We start from the raw sequence: 18832 nt of genomic DNA, 5'->3' as shown, positions 1-18832 counted from the left end.
GGGTTCTCAACTCTCTTTTCTTCCATGTATTGCCTTCATTTTCAGATTGGCTTCCCTCAGGATTAAAAAAACAAATGAACTCCAGGAAGTCCAAACTGTCTACAAAGAAAACATCTGTTACAGAAAATTCCAACACTTTTAATAGTCAACCTGAATATTAGAGTCTGGCTTAGATCATGTGCACCTGCATGAACTAGCCTCTGTAGCTAGAGGAAAAGCACTGCCAATTGGATTACCCTGTAACACCTATTTCACTCTTGGAGCTGGGGGACAAGTCAGTTGTCCAAGACAACATGGACCCCAAATGAACCGAGGACATTTGGAAAATGGAAAATGGGAGAAGGAAGATGGGGAAGCATTCAGGTTATCTACTACTGCATAACAAACTGCCCCCAAATTCTGTGGTTTAAAACAACTATCATTTTATCATGCTCACTGGTTCTGTGTATGAGGAAAACAGAGAAGTCACAGTGAGAACAGCTTGTCTATATAATGTCTAATGTGTCAGTTGGGAATATTAGAAAGACTGGGGACTGAAATATTTTGGAGACTTCTTTACTCATGTTTCAGGAACCTGGGCTGGAATGTCATACAGACAGGTCTCTGAATAGGCAGGTTTCTGAATAGATCTCTGAATATTCTGCTGACCAGAACACCTGCACAGAAGTGTGCTCTCTTTCTCTTTCCTTAACTTAAAAGTAATTTTATTTAGTTTTCTGTTTAAAGTAATATAGCTTAAAAACAAGTTGAGGTTGAGAGAAGAAAGAACATGAACTCTTCTAACAGACAGAGTCTGACAGAAAGAAAAACAAATAGGAGGGAGGATAGGTATTGATCAGGGACTTCCCTGTCTCATCTTCTCATCTTGGAAATGAGGTTGTCACAGATTCTGGTCAGGCCATTGTTTTCTTTACTCTTCTTCAGAGAGTAGATGTGCATCTGCTCCTTCCTCAAGGCTCACCTGTAAAGCCATAGCCTCATTTTGGGCCTTGCTCCAGACCTGAGTGACATCCTCTTTTGCCAGTGTGAGTTTCTTTTCTGTGTGGGCCTTTAGCCCTTGGTATCTCTGGCTTTCCTTTTCAATTCTTACTGTTCAATTCTCAGTACACATCTTCAGTGATTCTTTACATGGTAGCCTTTGATCAGCTCCATCTGTTCTCAAACCACTTAAAGAGGTCAGAGAAAGATTTTTCCATGGAGTTTACTTCTGCAGTAAGTTCATCTTTTTCTTTCAAAACGTTTTGGTTCTGAAAAAGGAGAGGTTCGAGTTCAAAAGGATGATGTAAAAGGATCCAGGGAACACTTCTTCCCATGGACACACTGAATGTGCAGCTACAACTTTGCCTGGAAAAAGCCCTAAAAACTGTTTGAGCAATATCTATACATCGGGAAAATGAAAGAACGTCCACATTGAAGTAGTCTGAACTCCACACTGGGCAACCCATCCGTTAATACCTGCACCTGAGCCATGAGACCCCAAAATATCTAACTTTGAAATCCAATAAGGCTCACATCCATGGGACCCACAAAGCTATAACAAATTGATAAATGACTCCTAAAAGGTTTGTGCACTTGGGGTCACTGGCCCGAGGACCCAGCACAGAAGCAGCTGATCAAGAAATTCCAATACTTAAATGAGGCTCATTTGCTAATATTAAATTATTGGCAAGAGGGACACACATTCTAGGGGCTTACTGACTGGTAGGCATCATCTTATGCTCTCCCTCTGCTTCACTCAGTTGGTGTCATCTCTTTTTTTCCTGTGGACACCATCTATATGCTCCCCTTCAACCTCTTTTCAACTGGAAGGTGCCATTTTTGTGCTCTATTTGGCAGGCGCCATCTTTTTTTTTTTTTTTTTTAAAGATTTTATTTATTTATTTGACAGACAGAGATCACAGGTAGGCAGAGAGGCAGGCAGAGAGAGAGAGGGAAGCAGGCTCCCTGCTGAGCAGAGAGCCCAATGTGGGACTCGATCCCAGGACCCCAGGATCATGACCTGAGCCGAAGGCAGAGGCTTTAGCCTACTGAGCCACCCAGGTGCCCACCATCTTTTTTAAATTAAATTTTTTTTTTTCTTTCTCCTGGTGGGTGACACCTACATGTTCATTTTAGTTGCTTGATATGATCTTTAAACTCTCCCTCTGCAGTTCTGCAGAGCATCAGTATTTCCCAGATGGGAGCTTTTACATGCATTTTGTGCCTTAGGTTTTGTGGGTTCCACTTAGAGGATACCCCTCAATCACCCTGTTCTAGAGGCTAGAGAAACTTGGGAATCCTGGATCTTAAGAGACTGTAATATTTGGAGAGACGGTTCTTGGAGAGAACTGTAATACTTGGAGAGAACTTGGAGAGACTGTAATTCTTAGAGAGACTAACTCTCAGGAGCTTTGGCCTGAGGGCAGGTTTCTGGTTTGCCATTCAAGTAGGCATCTAAGAAGGTGCTCTCAGGTAATGGAGGCCAGTGGATACAGTCTTTGCATGCTCTCTCTGCCCTGCTCCAGGTTGCCACTCTCTCCCAGAAGGGAGTTTATACCCTTGCTTGGCACCCCAATTTTTGCTTGTTCAAATATAATGTCATCCAATATCAGTGAAAACTCATAAAATTTCCAGGGATATCTTAGGAAAGGAACACTTTTTTTTTCATCTATTATTTTTCAAGTTTTCACTTAATTATTCTTTACAGTCTTACCGTGGGGCCAATAATGGAACAACAAAATATGTGAGAGGAAAGGCAGGAAAAGGAAAGAGAATCACATGCTTGACAGAGTTCACTTCTTTTTCCTTTATTTTTTTTTAAAGATTTTATTTATTTATTTGAGAGAAAAAGAGAAAGAGAAAGCATGAGGGGGTGAAGAGAGGAGGGAGAAGCAGACTCCCTGCTGAGCATGGAGCCCAATGTGGGACTCGATCCCAAGACCCTGGGATCATGGCCCGAGTGGAAAGCAGATGCCCAACAGACTGAGCCACCCAGGTGTCCCAACAGAGTGCATTTCTAATCACCTTAGTTTGATGCTACAAAGATGAGAAGAGTAGACAAATCAGCATCTTCTTCTTTTTGCAGATGAAATAAAGGCTGGAGGTAAGTTCAATGTCAGTAACTGTACTATCATTACAGTTAGTTCTCTCAAATTTATTATATCCATTTCCAAAACTAGATGAATTTATGCTTAAGTATGAAAATAGCACATGGAAAACAATCTGTGAGAAGTTAACTTTCTTTTAACAGCCCTTAAAAGATAATAGCACAATGGTTGAAATCCATTATGTGAATTATCAACTGGCCAAGTTCACATTCTGATCTCTATTGATGCCTGTTACCACACTACCAAGAAGTTGCCAGGAATGAAAAATGCTATTTCAAAATTGGGGGAAAATGTCTTCCAAATAACTCCATCAGAGAGAAAATGAACAAGAATGAGAGTGAGAAAGAAAAGGCTGCAAATGAACAAAGGCTAACGAGACAACAATGGCAGAAGCAACAGATCTCTGAATGTGAATTTAAGTTTGCAGCTTAAATGTACACTAATTTTAGGAACTCTCATCTGATAAAACTATATGGAGAACTTAGTACTGCATATGATACTAAATTATTGTGCATTCACTATTACTTAATAATTTTATTGCTGATAATTTTTTCATGAGTGTTTCTTTGGAGCAAAAGTGTCAAGGTGAAGTGATGTAGCACACTTAAATTATTTTTGATTAGTGAATTGCAAAAGCTATATGCTTTGTACTTCAGGGAAACAAATTATGTGAGTTATTTTTAAACAACCTTTTATAATTAAGACTTTATAACTATAAAACCTTTTATCATTAATGCTTTCAGAGGATTATTTTAGCTGCTGAATATACTATAACTTTATGGATACATTGTTTATGGAAAATATAACAACTGATTTTACCTTTCAGAATCTAAATATTGAAAGAAAATGAGAAAGAAAAAACACGATGTATTTCCAATGCTTAGTTCAGTCCTATGACCTAAATAGAATAGATTAGAATGTTTCATACCTGGTTAAATACTTATCAAAATAATGCATCCTGTGTTTATTAAATTAATCAGAACTTATAAAATTTAATATGGGCTGAATTCATCCTCTTATAGAATATGTTCAAATATGATAATTTTATATGGCTTTCTGTTAAATGAATGTATTTTTCACTTTTTACTGTTTCCTGACTTTCAAAAATTTGATCTTTTAAAAAAATTTATTTAAAAAATAATTTTGGTGCCCAAAATGATTCTCTAGCACATGGATCATACAAGAAAAAAAGCAAAAAGGAGTTTGCAGATGAGTGAACAGATTGCTAAATAAGATGTCTAAATGGAGACTGGTTTTACTTGTTGAGCATTATTTAAAATAAATTCTTTTCGGACTTCTGGAGAAGATGACAGAGTAGGAGGGTCCTAGGCTCACCCTGTCCCAAGGATACACCAAGATAATACTCACATCATATAAATAAACCAAAAAGAAGACCTGAAGACTGGTATAACAGATTCTCCACAGCTAAATATAGAGAAGAGGCCATGACAAATAGGATAGTAAGGGCGGAGACATGGTTGGGAGCCAAACTCACCCTCTGGACTGTCTGCAGGAGGGAGGAATGCACAGAGACAGGAGAGGAGCAGATCCTACACCAAGAATCCTAGGCACAGGGGACCTGCACTGAGAAGACAAATCCCCATAACATCTGGCTTTGGAAACCAGAGGGACCTAACCTCTTGAGTTCTTATAACCAGTGCTGCTTAACAACTGGAACTTTAAAAATGCTTGGACTAGGCTCTGGGAAACTGAGTCCCCACTCTTAAAGAGAGAGTACAACAAATAGCCGCATGGGGATATTGCACAGTTAAAGGTGACTCTCTGAATGAAAAGGAAAGACCATAAGCAGGAAGAAGAAAATTAGGAAGCACAAAAGCAGTAAAATAAGTATATCTGTAAAAATCAGTCAAGGGATTTAAAGTATTTAAAGTATGACACCATATACCTAAAACCTGTGGGGAAGAGGAATAAAAATTTAGTGCTCTAAAAATGGGCTCAGACTTAAGCAACCATTAAGTTACTATAGACCGCTGTATATATAAAATGTTATATATACACCTAGCGGTAACCGCAAATCAAAAACTGGTAATAGATATGCAAAAGATAAAGAGAAAGAAATCCAAGTATATCACTAAAGAAAGCCAGAAAATCGTGAGAAGAGAACAAGAGAAGAAAGGAACAGAGAAAACTACAAAAACAACCATAAAACAAGTAACAAAATGGCAAGAAGTGCATACCAATCAATAACTACTTTGAATGTAAGTGGACTAAATGCTCCAATTATGAGATATATGATGATGGATGGATTAAAAAAAGCAAGGCCATCTAATATGTTGCTTACAGAATACTCATTTCAGACCTAAAGACACATTCAGATTGAAAATTAAGGGATAGAAAAGCATTTATCATGCAAATGGAAGTGAAAAGTCAGCAATATTCATGTTGGATAAAATAAACTTTAAAACAGACTGTAACAAGAGAGAAAGGACACTACATAATCATAAAGGGAACATTCCAACAAGAAGATATAATAATTGTACATATATATGCACCCAAAATAGGGGCACCAGTTACATGAAACAGTTAATAACAAACATAAAATAAGTAACCGATAGTGATACAATAACTGTGAGGGATTTTAATATCCCACTTACATCAATGGTTGTGTCATTACAACCATCAACAGGGAAAGAGCATCTTTGAATGACACTTTGGACTAGATGGATGTAACAGATATATTCAGAACATTCCATCCTAATACAGTGGAATACTCATTCTTTTCAAGTACACATGGAACATTCTCCAGAATAGATCACATGTGAAGTCACAAAACATGTCTCAATAATTTCCAAAAAATTGAAACCAAGAATCAACCACAAGAAAAAAATCTGGAAAGGACACAAATATATGGAGGTTAAATAAACATGCTATTAAACAACGAATGGGTCAACCAAGAAATCAAAGAGAAAAACAATACATGGAGACAAATGAAAATGAAAACACAATGGTCCAAAATCTTTGGGAATGCAACAAAAGTTGTTTTAAGAGAAAAGTTTATAGTGACACAGGTCTACCTCAAGAAGCAAGAAAAATCTGAAACAAACAATCTAACCTTACACCTAAAGAAGCTGGAAAAAGAAGAACAAACAAAACCTAAAGCCAGTGAAAAGAAGAAAATAATAGGGATTATTAGAGCAGAAATAAGTGAAATAGAAACAAAAAACAACAGAACAAATCAATGAAACCAGGAATTGGCTCTTGGAAAAAATTAAAAAATTTCTAAACCTTTAGCCAGACTCACTTAAAAAAATAAAGAGAAAGAACCACTCAAATAAACAAAATCACAAATAAGAACTGACACCAGAGAAATACAAAGGATTATGGGAATATATTATGAAAAAAGTCTTATGTCAACAAATTGGGTAACCTAGAAGAAATGGATAAATTCCTAAAGTATATAACTTCCCAAAATTTAATCAGGAAGAAATAGAATATTTGAATAGACTAATTATTAGCAATAAAATTAGATCAGTAATCAAAAACCCCGAACAAACAAAAGTCCAGGACAAGATGTTTCCACAGATGAATTCTACCAAACATTTAAAAAGGAATTAATACTTATTCTTCTCAAACTATCCCAAACTTCTGAATGCATTCTATAAGGCCAGCATTACCCTGATACCAAAACCAGATAGGGACACCACAAAAAAAGAGAACTACCAATATCTCTGATGAATACAGATGCAAAAATCCTCAACAAAATATTAGGATCTGAATCTAATAATACATTAAAAAAATCACTCATGATCGAGTGGGATTTAGTCCTGGAATGCAAGGGTTATTCAATAATTGCAAATCAATCAACATGATACATCACATCAATAAGAGTATACAAAATCCATATACAGAAATCTGTTGCATTCCTATACACTAATAATGAAGTAGCAGAAAGAGAAATTAAGAAAACAATCCCACTTGCATTTGCACCAAAATAATACCTTGGACTAAACTTAACTGAGGTGAAAGACCTGTATTTTGAAAACTATAAAACACTAATGAAATAAACTGGAAGATTACACCAAATGGAAAGATATTCCATGCTCATGGACTAGGAGAAAAAATATTGCTAAAATGTCCCTACTACCAAAGCAACCTACAGATTGAATGCAATCCCTATCAAAATACCAACAGCATTTTTCATAGAACTAGGAAAAACAAGCCTAAAATTTGTATGGAACCACAAAAGATCCTAAATAGCCAAAATAACCTTGAAAAAAAAAGAAGGAAACTGGAGGTATCACAAGCCAAGATTTCAAAATATACTACAAAGCTAAAGTAATCAAAACAGTAAGGTCCTGGCGCAAAAACTGACACATAGCTCGAACAGAATAGAATACCCAGAAATAACTATATGTCAATTAATCTCTGACAAAGGAGGCAAGAATATGCAATAGGAAAATGGCAGTCCCTTCAACAAATGGTGTGGGGAAAACTGGACATCAATATGCTATAACAGGACTGCTTTCTTATACCATACATAAAAATAAATTGAAAATGGGCGAAAGACCAAAATGTGAGACCTGAAACCATAAAAATCTTAGAAGAGAACATAGACAGTAATATGTCTGACATTAGCTACAGCAACATTTTTCTAGACATACATCCTGAGACATGGTAAACAAAAGCAAAAATAAACAATTAAGACTACATCAAAGTAAAAAGCTTCTGCACAGTCACAGTGATGGAAACATTCAACAGAACTAAAAAGACAACCTATTGAATAGGAGAAGATATTTGCAAATGACATATCCAATAAAGGATTAGTAACCAAAATACATAAAGAATTTATATAGCTCAACACCCTAAAAAATAAATAATCTAATTTAAAAATGGCTGAAAACATGAACAGACATGAATAGATTTCTCTAAGAAAGACATACAAATGGTCAACAGACACTTGGAAAGATGCTTAACATCATCATCAGGGAAATGCAAATCAAAAGCATAATGAAATATCCCCTTACACCTTCCAGATTGGCTAAAATAAAGAACACAAAGAGCAAGAAATGTTGGTGAGAATGTGCAGACAAAGGAATACTTGTGCACTGTTGGCGGGAAAGCAAACGCGTTCAGCTACTGTGGAAAACAATGCGAAGTTTTCTCAAAAACTTACAAATAGAATTACCAAAAAACAAAAAACACTGATTAAAAAAGATACATGCAGCTCTTTGTTTATTGCAGCATTATTTACAATAGCCAAATTACAAAAGCAACACAGATGTCCATCAATAGATTAATGGATAGGGGTGCCTGGGTGGCTCAGTGGGTTAAAGCCTCTGCCTTTGGCTTGGGTCATGATCCCAGGGTCCTGGGATGGAGCCCCACACTGAGCTCTCTGCTCAGCAGGGAGCCTGCTTCCCTTCCTCTCTCTCTGCCTGCTTCTCTGCCTACTTGTGATCTCTCTGTTAAATAAATAAATAAAATAAAAAATCTTAAAAAAAATCAACGGCAAAAAATTTTAAAAAATAGATGAATGGATAAAGAAAAAGATGTGACACACCCACACACACAATGGAGTATTACTAAATCATAAAAAGAGTGAGATCTTGTTATTTGCAGCAACATGGATAGGATCTAGAGAGTATAATGTTAGGTGAAATAAGTCAGTCAGAGAAAGACAAGTATCATGATTTCACTCATATGTGGGATTTAAGAAACAAAACAAATGAACAAGGAATAAAAGAGACAAACAAACCAAAAAACCTCCAGACTTCTACATATAGAGAGCAAACAGATGGTAACTAGAGTGGAGGTGGGTGGGGGATGGGTGAGACAGGTAAAGGGGATTATGAGTACACTTACCATGGTAAGTGCTGAGTAAAATATAGAATTGTTGACCCAATATATCATATACCTGAAGCTAATATAAATTATATGTTAATTGTACTGAAATTAAAACTAAAAAATAAGTAAGAGTAAATTCCCTTCAAATGGGTTTCTAAAAATAATCTTTTGGAAATTTACCATGCCACATATATAACACTGTTTTTAAACCTGGACAAGAGAGGGCCCTTTCCTGCTCCCTTTTCTGTAGAGATCCTCTTCTGACTTTATAGCTCAACACTTGCCCAGAGATGTGTCTGGCTGGCACCTGCATCCCACCCCCACTTACCCATCAAGATTCTAGACTAGTTTCCAGCCTCCAATGTGATTAAGTCCAGAAACTGGGAGTAAATCTTTCAAAATTCTATGGCAATATGAAAGAGAAATTTTTTTTCTGTTTAATTTCATAATGAAAAAACAATGGGATTATATTTATGTGTGTTTTTATTTCATTTTTCTAGGAATTTATTTATTACCTTATGTATACATAGTAGGCCCCTATAGTATTCCCTCTTAATTATCTTTTTTCCAGGAGGAAAACAAAAACTATAACACCCCCCCCAACTAAACCTACTCTTCTTTCTAATTTTAATGCACACTTGACTTCAATTTCAACCTCTCTCCATCCCCTGCAACATGGATTTCATTGCTCAACCACAACTAGCTGTCTATCTCTAAGCCAACTACAATTCCATTTTGTGCTTCTTAAAGTATGGTGGATAAAAAGGGCTAGTATTTTACAAGTTCTATCTGTTTGGTTATGTAACTCAAATTGTTTTGTGACTTCATTATTAACACCTCCTCCTACTAAAAAAGCTCAGCATTTTTATCTAGATGACAAGCCTGGTAAATATTTCACTATATTGGACTGATATCTTCCAGACATAATCTATAGTTCCTCCTATATTTCCTGGTGGTTTTATACCTGATAGTTTGGGTTTCATTAAATTTTAATATTGTATTAAAAATTGCTTGCCACAGAGCTAATCTGATCAGTAGATATATTTTTTTTTACTTAGTATTTGGGAAGAGCTGTGTTTCAAATAACTGAAAATTGCACATCGAAAATCTGAATTTGTGATTTCTTTTGACAAACTATCAATCCTAGGCCTGGATTCTCACATAGCAAAAACTGTCTGGGACCATCTTTTGCCCCCTTTAGAGAGAGCATAGGCTTTCCATGGATAAAGAAGATGTAGTATATAAATATAATGGAATAGTACTCAGCCAAAAGCAAAGAATGAAATCGCGCTATTCACAATAACATGGGTGAACCTAGAGGGTAGTATGCTAAAAGAAATAAGTTAGATGAAATAAGACAAATACCATATGATTTTACTTATACATGGAATCTAAAAAACAAAGCAAATTTACAAAACACAACAGAAACAGACTCATAAATATAAAGAACAAGCTGGTAGTTGCGGGGTAAGGGGTGCAGTGGGTGGTATAAACAGATGACAGATGGTAACTACATCTATCCTGGTGAGCACTTTGTAATATATGTAATTATTGAATTACTATGCTGTATACCTGAATCTAATATAATGTTTCATGTCAACTATAATTTTAAAAAATTGATTTCATGGATTTTGGCTCTGTTTCCCACTCCTTTATCCCAGTGGGTAAATATCTGTCATATATAATGTCAAGGAATGTGGAAAAAGTATTCAAATATTATAAAAATTTCTGGTATATTTAGGTATTTGTATCAAGTTAGAGAAAGATAAAAACTGTGTAGAGGGGCACCTGGGTGGCTCAGTGGGTTAAGCCGCTGCCTTCGGCTCGGGTCATGATCTCAGGGTCCTGGGGTCGAGTCCTGCATCGGGCTCTCTGCTCAGCGGGGAGCCTGCTTCCCCTCTCTCTCTCTGTCTGCCTCTCCGTCTACTTGTGATTTCTCTCTATCAAATAAATAAAATCTTTAAAAAAAAAAAAAAACTGTGTAGATTTTTGGTCCCAGAGATACTGATTCAGTAAATCACTTAGGGGGTCCAGAATTCTACATTTTAAAAAGTGGCCCAGGTAACTGTGATGCAAAAAGACACCATTTTGAAAAAATCAGGTTGATAGAGTCTGAACTGCAAATCAACAGTTATTAGGGAATTCTGAGAGAAACCATACTCTAAGGTTTTAGGTTCAAAGCAGGGAGAACAATATAGTCTCCCCAAAACATTTGTTCATGCCAGTATCATATACAGATTGTTGGAATGAATAGTCCAAGAACTGGGCAGTAAATAATTTCTTAACATTTGCCCTTTTTCAATATATGTTCATTCTTTTAAGTCACATTAAGAACCATATTTAGTCTATTTTAATTACCTCAACTCCAAGCGTGGTTCATTGCTAACTATGTCAAATGTCAAACCACTAATAAACTCAACTCCAGTTCTTGATGGCTAGGTATGATTTTGCTACCAGTGAGTGAGTAGTACCCACCATCTTTAGTATCAGAGTCTCTGGGATCAAATTTATATTTGTTTTTCCAGTCTACCTTTTTTCTTTTTTTAAAAGATTTTATTTTTAAGTAATCTGTACACCCAACATGGTGAATAAGAATTTCATGCTCTACCAGCTGAGCCATCCAGGCACCCCTTTTCAGTTTACCTTTTAACTCTGTGGAGGCAAAAGTGTTTTCCAAAACAAGCCCCAATCAAGCACTGTACAATTTCACTCTAGGCCTCTATTTCCAATGGGCTTCTATCTGGCAATGGATTCTAAGAAATTGTGTTTGGATTGAATACCTTAAGACTTATTGAGGAAGGACTAATAAATATACTATATATAAACTGATAATAACTAAGTTTCTATACTTATGTTGGTGGTAGTGGGAGAAACTAATGGAAGAAAAAGGGTTAAATTTCATAAAGACCTGATAGGTGAAGTCAAGAATGAAATATTAAGAACTTACATTTGGAGCACGATCTGGAGTCTCCAACTTCACCCCATCTTCAATTGTCAAGGTATCACAGCCTATCTTCAGATCAAATTCTTTGAAATTTATCTGGATAACCTAGCAGTGACCAGAAACAAACATATCAAATATATCACATTATAAATAAAAACAAAAGAAAGCAATGGCAGAAAACATTTAAAATGCACAATGCACATCAAACTATATATATCTACATATATATTATATTTTTACACCAAAGCAGTAAATGTCCGATTATTCCCAAATTTCAATCATTACTATAACTCAAATTTTACTAGCTGTATTGTACTTTCTGTAATGCTTTTCAATGAACTGCCATGGTTTCTATTTTAGGATGCTTTTATTTGAAGTATTTGAAGTAATTAATGTAAATTTACTTTAAGAAAGCTTTATAAAAATACATATAGGTGGACAGTGGTTCTCCATACACTGACATCAGGTATACGTTGTTTTATTGTGCTCTACATCATTATGCTTTGCAGATATTATGCTTTTAACAACTGAAGTTTTGTGGCAACCTGTGTCAAGCAGTAGAATTTTGGTAACAGCATTTGCTTACTTTGTGTCTCTGTGTCACATTTTGGTAATTCTCACAGTATTTCAAACTTTTTCATTATTATTATATTTGTTATGGTAACCTATGATGAGTAATCTTTGGTGTTACTACTCTAATTGTTTTGTGGTGTTATGAACCATGCCCATGTAACAAAACAAGCAAAATTGATAAATGTTGTGTGTGTTCTGACTGCTCCAACAACTGGCTATTTCCCTGTCTCTGGCCCTCCTTATTCCATGAGACTCAACAATGTTGAAATTAGGCAGGTTAATAAACCTACAATATCCTCTAAGTGTTCAAGTGAAAGGGAGAGTCACATGTTTCTTACTTGAAATTGAACATTAGGAATAATTAGACTTAGTGAGAAAGACATGTTGAAAGCCAAGATAGGCTGAAAGCTAGACCTCCTGGGTCAGTTAGCCAAGTTGTTAATGCAAAGGTAAAGTTCTTGAAGGAAACTAAAAATGCTTCTCCAGTGAACACACGAATAATGATAAATCAACACAGGCTCATGACTAATATGGAGAAAGCTTAAGGGGTCTGGTTAGAAGATCAGAACAGCCATATTTCCTTAAACCACAGCCTAATCCAGAGCAGGCCCTAACTCTCTTCAATTTTAAGAAGTCTGAGAGAGGTAAGGAAGCTGCAGAAGAAAAGTGTGAATCTAGTAGAAGTTTGTGAGGTTTAAAGAAAGAAGCCATCTCCATAACCTAAAAGGGCAAGACGAAGGAGCAAGTGTTGATGGAGAAACTCAATCAAGTTATCAAGAAAATCTACTAAGATAATGAAAGTAGCACTCGAAACAACAGATTTTCAATTGTAGATAAAACAGCCATATATTAGAAGATGATGCCTGCAAGGACTTTTCATAACTAGAGAGGAGAAGTCAATGGCTAGCTTCAAATCCTTAAAGGGGAAGCTGACTTGTTAAGAGCTAAAGTGATGTGGCTAATTTCAGTGTTGTCTTAGTATAAATCATGCAACCTTCAGCAACCAGCACGCTGATCAGTCAGCAGCCATGAAGACTGAGACAAGACCCTCCACCAGCAAAAAGATTATAATTCAATGAAAGCTTAGATGATAGTTAACATTTATAACAATAAAGTGTTTTTTAATTAAGGCATGTACATTGTGTTTATACATAAATCTATTCACCACTTAATAATCTACAGTATAGTGTAAACATAACCTTTATATGCACTGGGAAACCAATTATTCATTTGACTTAATTCATCATAATATTTGCTTTTTGGGAGCTGATCCCACATGTCTCTGAGGAACTATAAAGAAATAACAAATGGGGATGCCTGGGTGTCTCAGTCGGTTGAGTGACTGCCTGTGGTTCAGGTCATGATGCCAGTGCCCTGGAATTGAGTCCCACATTGGGCTCCTTGCTCCACGGGAAGACTGCTTCTCCCTCTGCCTGCCACTCTGCCTGCCTGTACTCTATCTCTCTGACAAATAAATAAATAAAATCTTAAAAAAAAAAAGAAATAACAAACAAACCCAAAGTTCGTAGAAGAAAATTAAAAAAAAAAATCAGAGTGGAAATAAATGCAATAGAGGAAAAAAAATGTCACTGAAACTAAGACCTAGTTTTTTGAAAAGATAAACAAAATAGATAAACTTTTAGCTAGACTCACCAAGAAAAAAAAAAGAAAGATGAACCAAATAAATAAAATCAGAAATGAAACAGGAGACATTAGTATTGGGGTATCAGAAATATAAAGAATCAGGTTGTAGAGGGTTGGTGAAATATGTGATGTGATTAAAGAGTACACTTAGCATGATAAAAAATAGATAAAATAATATGAAAACTACACAGTATTCTTTGTCAATGAAATCTCAACAAAACTACAAAAACAAACAGAAAGAAATACAAAGAATTGTTATGAGAACTATGAACAATTATCTTACAACACCTTGGATAGCCTAGAGAAAATGGATAAAATCCTAGAAACATACAAGCTTCCAAAGTCAAAACGTGAAAAAAATTGACAACCTGAACAGATTGATTACTAGGAAGGAGATTAAATCAATTATCAAAAAACCTCCCAATAAGCAAAAGTCCAGGATCAGATAGTTTCACTGATGAATTCTACCAAACATTCAAAGGAGAATTAGTACCAATCCTTCTCAAACTCTTCCAAATATAGAAGAGGAGGGAAAATTTTCAAGCTCATTTTATGAAGCCAGCATTACACTGAAACCAAACCAGACAAGGACACCACAAGAAAAGAAAATTACAGGCCAACATCCCTGATGAACATAGTTGCAAAAATCCTCCACTAAATACTAGCAAATGAAATTCAACAATACATTGAAAGAATCATAGAGCATAATCAAGTGGGATTTATTCCAAGTGTGTAGGGCAAGTTCAACATCTGCAAATCAAAAATGTGCTAAATCAAATAATGTATGACATTTTGCATCATACACAAATATTAACTCAAAATGCATTAAAGACTTGAATATGAGACCTGAAGCCATAAAATTTCTTGAAGAAAACATAGGCAGTAAGCTCCTTGACGTTAGTGTTGGTAATGGTTTTTGGATTTCAACCAAGAACAAAGGCAACAAAAACAAAAATAAACAAGTGGGGTCATGTCAAGCTAAACAAAGCTTCTGTGTAGCAAAGGAAACCTTCAATAAAATGAAATGGCAAATTATGGAATGGGAGAAAATATTTTCAAATCAGGTATCTGATAAGAGGCTAATATCCAAAAGATATAAAAGAACTCATACAAGTCAACAACAACAATAACAATAACAAAATAATCCAATAAAAAATGGGCAGAGTATCTGAATAAGCATTTTCTTTACTTTTTCTTTTAATTTTTTAGAGTAGATTTGACATGCAGTTACCTTAGTTTCAGGAGCACATCATATTGGTTCAGTTTCTCTATCCATTATGCTCTGCTCACCACAACTGTAGCTGCCATCTGTCACCATGTAATGTTATTACAATATCATTGACCATATTCCCTAGGCTGTGCCATTTATTCCTCTGACTTCTTCATTTCAAAACTGGAATTCTATATCGCCTACTCCCCTTTGGAAGTCTATATTTTCTTCTCCCCTTTTCCCATTTTGCCTGTCTTCTGACTCCCTCCCCTCTGGCAACCAATAGTTTGTTCTCTGTATTTGCAGCCCAATAGTCTTTTTTCTAAATATGACATAAAAATGGCCCACCAGTACATGAAAAGATGCTTAACATCACTAATCATCAAAGAACTACAAATTAAAACCCCAGTAGAGATCACTTCATACCTGTTGGAATGGCTATTATCAAAAAGACAAGAAATAACAAGTGTTGGTGAGGATATGGACAAAAGGGAGCACTTTTGCACTGTTCTTGGGAATGTAAATTGGAGCAGTCACTATGAAAAACAGAATGCGATTTCCTCAAAAAGTTAAAAATAGAATTACCATATGATCCAGCAATTCCACTCTGGATATTTATCTGACAAAAACCGAAAAAACTGATTTGAAAACATATATATATATACTCCTATGTTCAGTGTAGCATTATTTACAATAGCCATGGAATGAAAACAACCTAAAATGCCCACTGATGAATGGATAAAGAAAACGTGTTTATATATATGTGATGGAATATTATTCAGCCATAAAAAAGAATGAAATATTGCCATTTGCAATAATATGGATGGACATGAAGTTATTATGCTAAATGACATATTTAAGACAGAAACAGATAAATACCATATGATCTCCCTTTTACATGGAAACTAAAAATAACCTCTGAGCTCATGGATATAGAGAAAAGATGGGTGGTTGCCTGAAGCAAGAGCATGTGAGTGGTTGAAACGAGTGAACTGAAGTAAAAGGTACAAATTTCCACTTATGAAATAAATAAGTAATGGGAATGTAATGTACAGTATGGTGACTATAGAACAGCACTGCATATTTGAAAGTTTCTAGGAGAGTGGATCTAGAAAGTTCTCATCACAAGAAAAACAATTTAGTTGTGTATGGTGTTGGATGCTAACTGTATTTATGGTGGTGATCATTTTACAATATATACAAATATTGAATTATTATGTACATTTGAGACTAACATACTGTCACATCAGTTATACTTCAGTAAGTAAATAAAGGCAGCCGGAAATGGAAAAAAAAAAGAATTAAATATAAAGATACTGATTTGCAAAAAAAAAAAAAAGTAACCTGCTGTTTAAAAATAAGTTCACGTTAAGTTTTCCGGTGTTTTGGACATGCTTCTGAATGCTCAAATAAAAGGAATATTTTCCTTGATAAAAAGGGGGTGCAGGTTTGACTCAGGAACAGGAATGACCTCAGCATTATTGGGAGACTGAAACTATTTTCTGGATGCAAGGGGGAAGGTCTTTGCTTTACCTGAGGTCCTTACAAGTCTATGGTGGAGGCTTCTCTACAGCCCTGCAGTCCTTCCAGTCAGATTTGTACAGATGCCTGTAGTGAAACACACACACACACACACACACACACACACACACACACTCACTTTGCCAAATTTAAATGTATCTTTCATGAGAAACCACCAAGTGAAGCAAGGATTGAATGGTTTAAAAGAAAAATAAAAAAAAAAAAAAAAAGAAAAAAGAACCTTCTGGATTTTGGCTTCGGCAAATTCCTTCTGTGTCTGAGGCGCTTCTATCACCTGGTAAAGGATCCCCTCAAACCCGTCGGTGTTGTCCCCCATCTTCGAGGTCTTCAGGCGCAGCTCTTCACACTTGCTTTTCAGAAACAAAGACTTTTGTGTCGTTTCCACTGCTGTGGCCAAGTCCTGTGGCTGTATTGCCGCTTGTCCACCGTGAGTACCATGGGCAGCAGCAAACTTGTAGGCCTGAGAGCACACAAGGTTGGAGGACACACAGGACACAGGTACGTTTGAAGCTCGTAAGGGATCCAATTCCCAGAGCTTCGCCTCAGGAAAGTTCTTGAGGAAAGCGCTACCGCGTGGTGTGCAGTGCTTGTCTCGGGCACCACTGACGCCTGTCTCTGAGCCCTGTCCTTCCGGAGCAGATTGACCTCGAGGTATAGAGACTGTTTCTTCAAAAGAGCCTCCTTAAACAAGAAGTCCCAAGGTGCTCCAGATAGTCTACCTCAGCCCCAGTGCCTAGAACTTTAGAGGGTTCTTTCTCCCTTAGGAGCACGGCAGGGGGAATCCTGCTGACAAGACGGGGCTTTGGCTGAGCCTGCGCAGTGTGTGCGACTCTCCCGGGACCCGCTGGTGGGACCCCCAGCGCGGGAAGACTGGCGGGTCCCTCCTCACCCGCCGCTGCCAAGGCACAGCAGCGGTCTGCACCCTGAAAGTATCATCCGCTGAGGCTCAAAGCACCGACTTGTGGGGAGGTGAGTCTTCTTCCTCCGCGGTCACCACACTCGTTTGGTCCGCCACAGGCCGCTCTGGGGGCGTCCTTGAGGCTCTGCTTCTCCACCACTTCCTGACAGATTCAAGTGTGGGCCATGCAGCTTGTCCCAGTGCAGGTTGTGAGATGCCCCGGGGAGCGGAAACGGGACCCTCTGCTGCCTCCTGGGTCGGGGGGGGAGGGGCCTTTCCCTGTGTGGCCTTTCATCCTGGGTGGGGCGAGGGAGGCCTTGAGTCTCTTTTGCAGTTTTCGTGATGGGGGTGGCTCTTTGCTGCCAGCGTGGTCAGAGAAATCAAATTCTAGGCTGATGGCCTGTGCCTTGAAGAGATGGCCATTTGGCTGTTGGCCCCTTTCTTCTGAGGACTTGGAGACGTGGCCCCTCAGTCCTTCAGAGGGTCCGCCTGGGCGGTGTTCCAGGACCAGAAGTGTCTTTGGGGCAGGTCTGCGTTCGTTCTCTCTAGCTTGTTTTGGGACAGCACTGTCAGGAGCTCGGCCTAAGAAGTGGCCTCGGTCTAAGCATCAGAGACCTGATGTGAACTTCCAGAAGCAGCCTGGTCAGGGTCCTCGGTTCTTGGGGCTCCAACCCCGGTAAGTTCTAATAGGATTCAGAAGGTGGATGTCAAGCTTTTCTCCAAGAAACGAGAACGACCTTTTCCTCCAAGCCTCGCTTAGGGCTGCAAGAGAGTTCCCTCGAGATGCCTCCCCAGAGTCTGGGGAGAGCTTGAGGGTTCCAGGCCAGCCAGGAGAGCCCAAGGCAGGCCCACTGGAACCCTTGTCTTCAGAGGCCGGTCTTAACATCCCCTGGAGGGGGGTCCGCATTGGTCACTGCTGGTTTCTAGAGAATTGCACTGATCCTTTTGGTGTGCACTTTTCTCTCCTTCTGGGTCCAGATTTGATGAGAGTTTTCTAATCCAGTGGTATCTTCCAGGGCAAACAGGCCTCAAGTTTTCTGTTTAAAATCCTGTGTTTTTTTACTGCTGCAGACATGTCTAAAGTTGTCTTCATCGCTTTGGCTATGTTCTTGGGTGGCACATTCTCTTTC

At 37.5% G+C, this 18832-nt stretch overlaps 1 pseudogene; it reads right to left on the bottom strand.

Annotated features, from left to right (window-relative positions):
- Positions 1–852: 852 nt before the first annotated feature.
- On the bottom strand, positions 853–18609 carry LOC131827826 (transforming acidic coiled-coil-containing protein 3-like; annotated as a pseudogene).
- Between the last annotated feature and the right edge of the window lie 223 nt (positions 18610–18832).

Source organism: Mustela lutreola, chromosome 3, assembly GCF_030435805.1.
Source record: "Mustela lutreola isolate mMusLut2 chromosome 3, mMusLut2.pri, whole genome shotgun sequence".
NCBI lineage: Eukaryota > Metazoa > Chordata > Mammalia > Carnivora > Mustelidae > Mustela > Mustela lutreola.
This window is presented reverse-complemented; position numbering and strand designations above follow the sequence as displayed.